The sequence below is a fragment of the Rhincodon typus genome, chromosome 28, assembly GCF_021869965.1.
Source record: "Rhincodon typus isolate 14 chromosome 28, sRhiTyp1.1, whole genome shotgun sequence".
Taxonomy (NCBI): Eukaryota; Metazoa; Chordata; class Chondrichthyes; order Orectolobiformes; family Rhincodontidae; genus Rhincodon; species Rhincodon typus.
In genome coordinates this window covers 39666994-39678189 of record NC_063359.1, presented here as the reverse complement: position 1 = coordinate 39678189, position 11196 = coordinate 39666994, and positions in this window count along the sequence as shown.

Here is an 11196-nt window from a genome sequence, read left to right as displayed (position 1 = left end):
ATTAATCAGGGTTTTATAGACCTGCAACATAACCTCATGGCTCTTAAATTCAATTCCCCTGCCAATGAAAGCCAACACACCATATCCTTCTTTACAAGCCTATCAACTTGGTAGCAACTTTGAGGGATCTATGGACATGGACCCCAAGATCCCTCTGTTCCTCCACACTGGCAAGAATCCTGCCATTAACCCTGTATTCTGCATTCAAATTTGACCTTCCAAAATGAATCACTTCACACTTTTCCAGATTGAATTCCATCTGCCACTTCTTTGCCCAGCTCTGCATCCTGTAAATGTCCTGTTGCAACCTACAACAGCCGTCCATACTATTCACAACTCCACCAACCTTGTGTCATCGGCAAACTTACTAACCCACCCTTCCACGTCCTCATCCAAGTCATTTATAAAGATCACAAAGAACAGGGGTTCCAGAACAGATCCCTGCAGAACACCACTGGTCTCCAAGCTCCAGGCTGAATACTTTCCATCTACTACCACCCTTTTTCCTCTATTGGACAGCCAGTTCTATATCTAGACAACCAAATTTCCCTGCATCCCATGCCTCCTAACTTTCTGAATGAGCCTACCATGGGGAACCTTATCAAATGCCTTGCTAAAATCCATATACACCACATCGACTGCTTGACCTTCATCAATATGTTTTGTCACATTCTCAAAGAATTCAATAAGGCTTGTGAGGCATGACCTGCCCCTCACAAAGCCATGCTGACTATTTCTAATCAAACTGTGCTTTTCCAAATAATATCTCTCAGAATCCTCTCCAATAATTTGCCCACCACAGAAGTAAGACTGACCAGTCTGTAATTCCCAGGATTATCCCTATTGCGTTTCTTGAACAAAGGAGTAACATTTGCCACCTCCAAAAATCTGGTACTACTCCAGTGAACAGTGAGGATGCAAAGATCATCACCAAAGGGGCAGCAATCTCTATCCTCGCTTCCCGTAGAAACCTTGGGCATATCCCGTCTGGCCCAGGGGACTTATCTATCCTCATGTTTTTTTTAAATTTCTAGCACATCCCCCTTCCTAACATGAACCTGTTCGAGCATATCAGCCTGTTTCACACTGTCCTCACAAACGTCAAGGTCCCTCTCACTGGTGAATACTGAAGCAAAGTATTCATTAAGGACCTCCCCTACCTCCTCTGACTCCGCACACAAGTTCCCTCCGCTATCCCTGATTGGCTCTACCCTCACTCTGACCATCCTCTTGTTCCTCACATAAGTATAGAAGCCTTAGGGTTTTCCTTAATCCTACCCGCCAAGGTTTTCTCATAGCCCCTTCTAGCTTTCCTAAGTCCATTCTTCAGTTCCTTCCTGGCTACCTTGTAGTTCTCTACAGCCCTGTCCGATCCTTGCTTCCTCAACCTTAAGTAAGCTTCCTTCTTCCTCTTGACAAGATGTTCCACATGTCTTGTCATCCAAGATTCCTTCACCTTACCATCCCTTCCTTGCTTTAGTGGGACAAACCTATCCAGTACTCGTAGCCAGTGCTGCCTAAACAACCTTCTGCTCCTATGATGCTGCTTGACCTGCTGTGTTCATCCAGCCCTGCACCTTGTTGTCTCCACATTTCTGTCATGCATTTCCCTGAGAACATCTGTTCCCAATTTATGCTCCACAGTTCTTGCCTAATAGCATTGTAATTCCCGCTCCCCCAACAAAATACTTTCCCATACCGTCTGTTCCTATCCCTCTCCATGACTATAGTAAAGGTCAGGGAGTTGTGATCACTATTACTGAAATGCTCTCCCACTGAGAGATCTGACACCTGACCTGGTTAGTTGCCAAGCACCAAATCCAATATGGCCTCCCCTCTAGTCAGCTTATCTACATATTGAGTCAGAAATCCTTCCTGGACACACCTGACAAAAACTGCTCCATCCAAACTGTTTGCACTAAGGAGGTTCCAGTCTATGTTAGGGAAGTTGAAGTCACCCATGACAACAACCCTATTACTTCTGCACCTTTCCAAAATCTGCCTCCCAATCTGTTCCTCTGTGTCTCTGTTGCTATTGGGGGATCTATAGAAAACTCCCAATGAAGTGACTGCTCCTTTCCTGTTTCTGACTTCCACCCATACTGACTCAGTGGAGAAACCCTTCTCCACGTCCTCCCTTTCTGCAGCTGTGATACCATCCTTGATTAGCAATGCCACTCCCCCACTTTTTTTACCTCCCTCCCTATTTCTTTTGAAATATCTGAACCCTGGAACATCCAACAACCATTCCTGCCCCTGTGTTATCCAAGTCTCCGTAATGGCCACAACATCGTAGTTCCAAGTACTGATCCATACTCTAAATTTGTCACCCTTATTCCTGACACTTCTTGCATTAAACTAGACACACTTCAACCTGTTGCACTGACTGCAACTTTGCCCTATCAACTGTCTATCCTTCCTCACAGACTCTCTGCATGCTGTATCTGCCTGTACACCAGCTACCCCATCCTCTGATCCGTAGCTCCAGTTCCCATCCCCCTGCCAAACTAGTTTAAACCCTCCCGAAGAGGTCTAGCAAACCTCCCGCCCAGGATATTGGTGCCCCTCCAGTTCAGGTGCAACCCGTCCTTCCTGTACAGGTCCCACCTTCCCCAGAACGTATCCCAATGATCCACAAACCTGAAGCCCTCCCTCCTACACCAGCTCTGTAGCCACATGTTCAGCTGCACTTATAATAAAAATTATATAAATATTTATATTTATAAATATAAATTTATAGCCATATATACAAATATAAAATAAATATAAAGAGGCATATATTTTATACATTTATATTTATAGGCATATGAATAACAAGCAGGTCAGAAACACTGACACTTCACCGGAGGTGCACTGATGATGATACCTAGCAGGGTGATGAAATATCTGCAACTAAACCCACTGGCTTGGCAAGCAAATCTACAACCTCAAGGCGTTTTATTATTATTAACCCTTGGGGTTAGGCAGCATCACAGGAGCAGGAAAGTCGATGTTTCAGTTCAGGACCCTTCCTAGGCCCGAAACGTCAAGTTTCCTGCTCCTCTAACGCTGCCTGACTTCTGTGTTCCTCCAGCTCCACACTGCTATGGAACGGGCTATTAAGCTGGATCACAGACAGGTTTGTGGAGGTGCCGGTGTTGGACTGGGTTGGACAAAGTCAGAAGTCACACGACATCAGGTTATAGTGCAACAGGTTTGTTGTGATTTCGAAACTTTCAGAGCACTGCCCCTTCGTCAGGTGAAGTGGTTCATCACTTCCAACAGATTTACTTCATTCAGGTCAAATGACAAACCACTTCACCTGATGAAGGAGCAGCGCTCCAAAAGCTTGTGATTTCAAACAGGCCTAATTTGTAAAATCAATGTAGGCCTGTTGGACTATAACCCGGTGTCAGGATCATAAACAGAAATTGCTGGAGAAACTCTGGCAGCATCTGGGTAAAGAAAGCAGAGTTAATGTTTAGAGTTCGGTGACACTTATGTAGAGTTGAGTTGGATGATTGGTTGTGCAATAGGCAACAGAAAGTAGGAGTATTGGGTAAGTACTCAATTTGTCAGGATTAGGCCCGTGGTGTTCCACAAGGATCTGTGTTTAAGCCTCACTTATTCTCAATATTTATTAAATGATTCAGATAATGGCATAGAAAGTCACTAACAGAATAGCCAAATTCACTGATGACACAAAGTTAAGCAGCATCGTAGACAGTGTAGATGATAGTCTATCAATATCCATTTGTAATTTTATGCTAAGTGAATGGGCAAAACTGTGCAGATGAAGTTCAATGTATCCATTTGGGACCAAGACAGGGTACTTTCTAGATGGTTATGAAGTTAAATACGGTGGATGTCCAAAGAGACTTGATGGTTCAGGTGCATATATCTTTAAAATATCTTGAATGGATAGAGAAAATAATCAAGAAAACTAATGGGTTGTTGGTCTTAATAGCTAGAGGACTGGAGTACAAGGATGCAGAGGTTATGCTGCAGTTGTACAAAACCCTGGTTACGCCCCACTTGAAGCACTGAGAGCAGATCTGGGGACCACACCCTAGGAAAGATAGATTGGCCTTGAAAGGAATACAACGTAGGTTTACACGAATGATACCTGGACTTCAGGGGTTAAGTATGAGGGGAGATTAGATTTAGATTCAGACTTTTTATTGTCATATATACTTAAGTACAAAAGTACAGGAGTACAGAGAAAAGTGTATGATGTTGTCACATAAGCGCCATCTTAGGTACAAGTGCCTAGGTATAGAATCATAAGAACGAGGTAGGAAGAAACAACAAAGTTAAAAGTTAAACGTTACAGTAATTTTTAATATTAAGTTGAAAAATAAAGAAATAAAGCTATAAGTCAAACATTACAATCTTTCAAAAGTGCTTAACCACGCTGGGACCGCACTTCCTACTGGGACTTGATCTCCTTCTCTTTGCCATGCTTTCCCTGCATAGTCCATTCCAAGAGTCTCCACACCAGGCCTATCGCGCCACTGCTGAAGCAACCACTCCTATCAATCCACCTGCAGTATCGATTCTACAAATTAGGCCTGTTTTCTCTCTAATTTAGAAGGTTAAGGGGTGATCTGTTCGAAGTCTTCAAGCTATTAGCAGGAAGATGGGTTAGATAAATTATTTCTACTGGGTGGGGATTCTAGAATTAGGGGCGTAGTCTGAGAATTAGGGCCAGACTGTTTGGGAAAGATGTTACGAAGCACTTTGACACACACAGGATAGTAGAGGTTTGGAACTCTCTTCCACAAATGGCAGTTGATGCTGGATCAGTTGTTAGCTTTAAATCTGAGATTGCTTAGCAAAAATTTATCTAAGGTGTTAAGGCATATGGGCCAAAAGCAGGTATATGGAGTTAGGCCACAGATGAGTATAGAAAGTCGTGAGCCATGATTTCACTGACTGGAGGAACAGGCTCAAAGGGTTGAATCCTGTTTCTCTGATATGGGTAAAAAGCAGAAAATATCCTATTGAGTCGATGATCAGTTATAATCATAATGAATGGCAGAGCAGGCTCAAGGGGCTGAATGGCCTACACTCCAATGTTCTATGTCTATTTTAGTGCCAGAGGAACTCAGCAACACGTCTTTCTGCTTAGGCAACTTGCAGCCTTGAGGTCTCAACATTGAGTTCCATAACTTCAGCAACTGACCGCATTATAATCTGTCCTTCATTTCAACACTTGAGGTCACAACTGCAGAAGGGTGTCGACAAACACTGCCTTAATTCACACACATTTTACGTCTTTTTCTTCCCCCACCATGTCTTTTGCGTGGAGCCTCTCCACCATCTGAAAAGAAAGCAAAATCCTGTGGATTATGGAAATCTGAAACAAATGCAGAGAAGACTGGAGAAACTCAGCACATCTGGCAGCATCTGTAGAGAGAGAAACAAAGTTATTGTCAAGTCTGGTATGACTTCTTTAGAACTGAATGGTGCTGGTAAATTTTTTTTATAGACAGAGGCAGAAAAGGAGCAAGGTGCAGGTTGTGGAACTCTGAAATGTCATATGGACTCAAAATGTTAACTGTTAAAAAGTACCCCTTATAACAAGGTTGTTCAACCTTTCACCAATTTTTCTCCCATTAAAGTTGGTAAGCAAATTTAAGTTATGCAAGGTTTGGTGGAACAGTGAACATGAATTAAAATCCAAAGAAATAAATTGACAATTTAAATAAGTAACAAGAAAAACCAATTAAAAATTCCAAGCAGCAGAACTAACTAAAAATCTTTTTGAACGTTTTGGTTAAGCAGCAGAGCTGTCGGGAGAGATAGACAAAGCCCCAAGTGCTGATCACCCTATTGAGACGGAGCTAAATTAAATTTTAACAAACATTGACTTGCTCAAGGTGCAATGCAGTGACTCACTGGGCTCTGCAGATGAGGAGGATTTGGTAATTCTTAACATTGGTCAACATAACAACTGGGAGCAGGAATAAACCATTCAGTTCTTGGAGTCAGCTCCAAAGTTCAATATGATCATGGCTGATTATTCACTCAGTCCCTGTTCCTGCTTTCTCCTCATATCCTTTGATCACTTTAGCCCTAAGAACTATATCTAACTTCTTCTTAAAGACATTCAATGCTTTAGCCTCAACTGCTTTTGTGTCAGAGAATTCCACAGGGTCACCGTTCTCTGGGTGAAGACGTTTCTCCTCATCTCAGTCCTAAATGGCGTACACTGTAGCCTTAGATTGTGACCTGTTCAAGAGCAGGCAGAAATGTGGAGGCAACAACCAGATCAGCCATGAAATTATTGACTGGCAGAAGTGGCTCGAGGAGCCAGAGATCCTGCTCCTAATTCATCTGTTCTCATGTTCAATGTTAGTAATAATATTAGGTTTAGGATTACAGCAATCCCCAATTTATGAATATCTGACTTACAAACATGATCCCATACAGTGGCATAATTAACGTCTGACCTATGAACATTTCCCGTGCTTTATGTTGTTCTGATTTGCATACAAATCAAATTGCAAAGACTCAAGAACTGAACCGATTTGCAACCGCGCGAGCGCCTGTACAAGTTTCCATTTGTTTAGCTCAAATTGAACTGATATGATTCCGTAAGTTGCGCCTCTAAGCAAAAAGATCTTTGCAGAATTACTTTATTTAATGGTAAAGGCAACCCAATGTTTTATTGGTCAAGTGCAATTATGCACAACATTCACGGAACATCCAGCTCAGGTTACAACAATACAAAAATAATAGATGCCCTAGAGTATAGAAAATGCTGGGGTTTCTTAAAAAAAGAAACTAGAAGATGAGGGAAGCAGATAAAAACATTAGTATGAAACATTAAGGTGTTTTAAGTTTGTTAAGTGTAACTGGATAAGCAGGGAAAGAATAGAGCCCATTAAAGACCAAAGTGACAAGCTGTATTTGGAGTCAGAAGACAGGTTTGAAATGAATACTTTGCATCTGTACTCACTGTGGAGGAGGATGGTTTAGGTACAGAAATCAACGAGGGAGCTGGGACATACTTAGCAAACTAACATTGAGAGAGGTGGTATTAGCAGTTCCAACAAATTTGAAAGTGGTTAAATATCAAGGCCCAGATGAAATGTATCCAAGGCTGCTATGGGACTCAAGGGAGGAGATTGCAGAGGCTCTGATATTAATTTTCAAATCCTCTCTGGCCACTGGAGGAGTACCAGAGGATGAGAGAACAGTTAAAGTGTTTCCATTATTCAAGACAACTCTTAGGAATAAACCAAGAAACTACAGGCCAGTGAGCCTAACATCTGTGTTGAGGAAACTATTAGAATGGACAAAATTAATCTCGACTTGAAGCAGCAAGAATTAATTAAGGATGGAGAGCATAGCTTTGTAAGGGAAGATCATGTCCGACAAATTTGACAGTTTTTTTTATGGTGATGAGGTGAATAGGTGATGGTAACACAGTCAATATAGTCTATGTGGACTTCACTAAGATCACTGTCAAGGTCTCACATGACAGACTGATTAAGCAGCAAAGAGTCCATGGGATCCAATGCAATTTGGCAAATTAGATGCAAAATTGGCTTAGTGGCAGGAAGCAGAGGGGGATAGCTGAAGGATGTTTCTGTGACTGGAAGCCTGTGTCCAGTGGTGTTCAACAGGATTCAACACTGAGTCTGTGCTGTTTGTTGTACATATTAATGATATAGATATGAAGGTAGGAGGTATGATCAGTAAGTTCACAAATGACATGAAAATTGGTAGTGTGGTAAATAGTGGAGGAGGAAACCCTCAGATGGACTGGTCAGTAGCAAATGGAATTTAATGTTGAAAAAGGGCAAGGTGATGCATTCCAGGAGGACTTTCAAGGCAAGGGAGTCCACGGTGAATGCTTGAATCTTAAGGAAGTACAGATGATCAGATGTATGATGGTGTGCACATCTATAGATCCTTGAAGGCAGCAGGATAGGTGGTTAAGGAGGCATATGGGTCACCTGCCTTTATTAGTCACGGTTTTGATGCTGTGTGTATAATATATACATACATGTGGATCTTGGCCACAGCTGAATTACCTTGTGCATTTCTAGCCACTACACTATAGGAAGGATGTGATTGCACTTGAGAGGGTGCAATGTAGATTCAGCAGGATGTTGCCTGGGCTGGAGTGATTCAGTTATGAGGTGAGGCTAGATAGTCTGGGGTTGTTTTCTTTAGAGCAGAGAAGGCCAAGGGGTGGATTTGGGATTTAACTGAGGTGTGCAAAGTTCAGAATGGCACAGGCAGCTTAGATAGGGATAAAAATAATTCATCTCTTCAGAGGATCAATAACCAGAGGGCACAGTTATAAAGGTTAGGAGGACTAGAGAGGAGTGTTTTTTTTTTCCCAACCAGAGGGTGGTGGATATCTGGAAATCACTGCCTGAAAGAGTGGTAGAGGCAGGAACTTTCAAGATACTTTAGAAGTATTTAGATGAACACAAAATGCCATAAATTACAAAGCTATAGGCCAAGTGCTGGAAAATGGGATTAGAAAAGAAGAATGATTGATGCTTGGTGTAGATGTAATGGGAAGTATATGGGAGGGGAAGGAGAGAGGGAGGGAGGTAGGTGTGTGGGGCATTGCTGGGAAAATCCCAGACAGGGATTTCACAATGGGATGAAAATTTTCAAACAGGGATTGCGAACGGAGTCAAATGCAGATCAACAAAAATAAGGACGATTGTGATAGGACTTAGTAAGAATGAGGATACGGGCAGTAGAATTTTGAACAAGCACAAGCTTGCAAAGGACTGTAAAATGGAGGGCAACTAGGAGAGAATTCAAGCAGACAAATCTAAAAGGAAACAAAGAGGTGTTCAGGAGATGAGCTGAAGGAAGGATAGTGGTGGCAGTTGATAGATTTGTAAAGAACAACTGTCAGAAGCTCAGCTCAAGATGACAAATATAGGAAACAGCCCTAGTGAAGACAGCAACCAGTATGTACATTTTTTAAATTAATTTTATTTTGAAACATAACAACAATATGCGCTTTGAACAGAAGATGCTATCAAATTTTTTTAAATTCTAAAATTCAGGTGTCAACATTGAGCGCAATTTGTAAAATTATTTTAAATACAAGTGCACATTTTCTTTCGGAAAACAGGATTAACAGTCGAAATGTCACACAGAGTAAGTAAACCTTCATTGAAACATTCACACAATCAGGAGCTTATCACAGAAGGAGCCTAAACGAACTGACCCCAAAAATCTTCATAAAGAGCTGTTTGTAGACAATGCAGAGGTTTCAGTTAAAGTTTGGTGGAATTTGGCTAATACACCTCACTTTTGTTTATTGTAACTGAATACCAGTGGTCAGGCAATGATCGAGGGAGGTGTTGGTAGGAAGATACAAATCAAACAAACATCACAATCAACAGCAAAAAAAAATCATTTAAATAATTTACTCTTGTTTCTGGCCAGCAAAAATAAAGTTTGTGCTGTAGCAGATAAATATTTATTTTCCTTGTTTTGTTGCATTTCTGATGCACTGTGTTGATTGAGGTTTAGTTTTTGATGAAAATACAATAAACCTGTCACTGATTAAATGGCCAGCCTCAGTCATGGAACAAGAGCCAAACCATAAGCAATGCAAAAATACGTTGTACTGGCTCTTACATGCAATACATTCCAGTTGATCTACATCATGCATTAGTAATCATTCAACTCCTCCTACACTATAATTTAGTGTTGCGATCGGTTTTGTTGCTGCCTTTATATCCTTTCCCAAATAATTTAAAAAGACATAATCAGCTCTACAGAGCCACGACAGGCAATATATCCCTCAGTCCTGCTGTCAGATGGCACATGGTTTGCTACAGTTTACATACAGTAACAGTCACAAACAATATAGTTTCATTGTATTAGGATCCTATGGCAGTTGAAGTAATATCACTAGCTTTGGTCACTCATGTTTCAAAGAGATTAGCTCTTGTACTGATCACTAAATGCCATCCTCACGTCCAGCCACAAACGCTTGCAAGGAAAATCAACCAACTGTTGCCTCATTCCTTTCCCTCTCTTCTTAACAACTGCCTCTTGGTCACACACACATACATTCCTATCTGCAAAGAAACAAGCTGTGCAGAACACGCTAAGGGCCACTCTTCACTCTGTGCACAGAAGTACTTTAGCTCTCCACGAGCCTGGACAATCTGATCTGAGCCAGGTAGACGTGTAATACTGCCCAGTTGGATCACTGGCCTGCCAATCTGAGACTAACCACGTCCTTGCACTTCTCCACCTGGTTCTTGCAAACGATAGAAAGTTTACCAATGTCGTTCCTACCACTGGTTGCAAGTGTCATGGGAAAGGAAGGCTTTCAAATAAAGTCTTCCAACTCAACAGTCTAATCCCCATTTGCCCACAAACTGGGGCAAGTGCAACAACTGGGCTATATTCAGATGCACCACGTTTTAAGACTTCTGCACTCCAATCCCGATATCAAAAACAAAATCTATTACAACCAGCACCATTTAAGAGAAGCAAAGTTCATCATAAGGCAAATAGACAACATAACAATAATTGCCGTTGGGAAAAACATCATTCAATAGGAGGCATTTATTCAGTCTCTCTATAGTGTCATTATGACCCGTAGGGTTCTGTCATATGAATCAAAACACTGATCACCACATCTAATTATAAACACCACAGTTCTAAGCATTTGCAATTTACATTAAATCAATTCTAAAGTAATACTGAATATTGTCAAAAAAGCACCTTCAGCTGCACGCTTATTTTAATGTTTGGTTCTCCAATCACCCTTCTCTTGACAGGTATTGTTGGGCAGTGAGAGAGAGAACGACAGAAGTATGTACAAATGGACAGACAGTATGTGTACACAAGACAGTTATGAAACATCGTTGGGGTGGAAAAAGAGACATAGAACAAATTTACAGAATGTGTATAATAGAAGCAGAGAAAGTAAAAGGGAGACAGACTGATTGTCAGTGAATGAGAAGCTGGAAGATGCCAATAGATATTGTACAAGAGAGACAGTTTATTTGTCTCTGATAGAAGGCAGGAGAAGGGTAAAAGGAGTGTGAGGAGGAAAGGTGTAAGAGATAGATACACAGGAGGCAAGTTCGTATGCAGCATAAAAACTCAAAGGAAATGGTCTAAATCTGGGATCAATACTGTAATTTTACTGCAGAGTTTGTTTCTTTTGTGAGAGCATAAATGCAAACCCTAGTGCTTTGCTGTTGACTA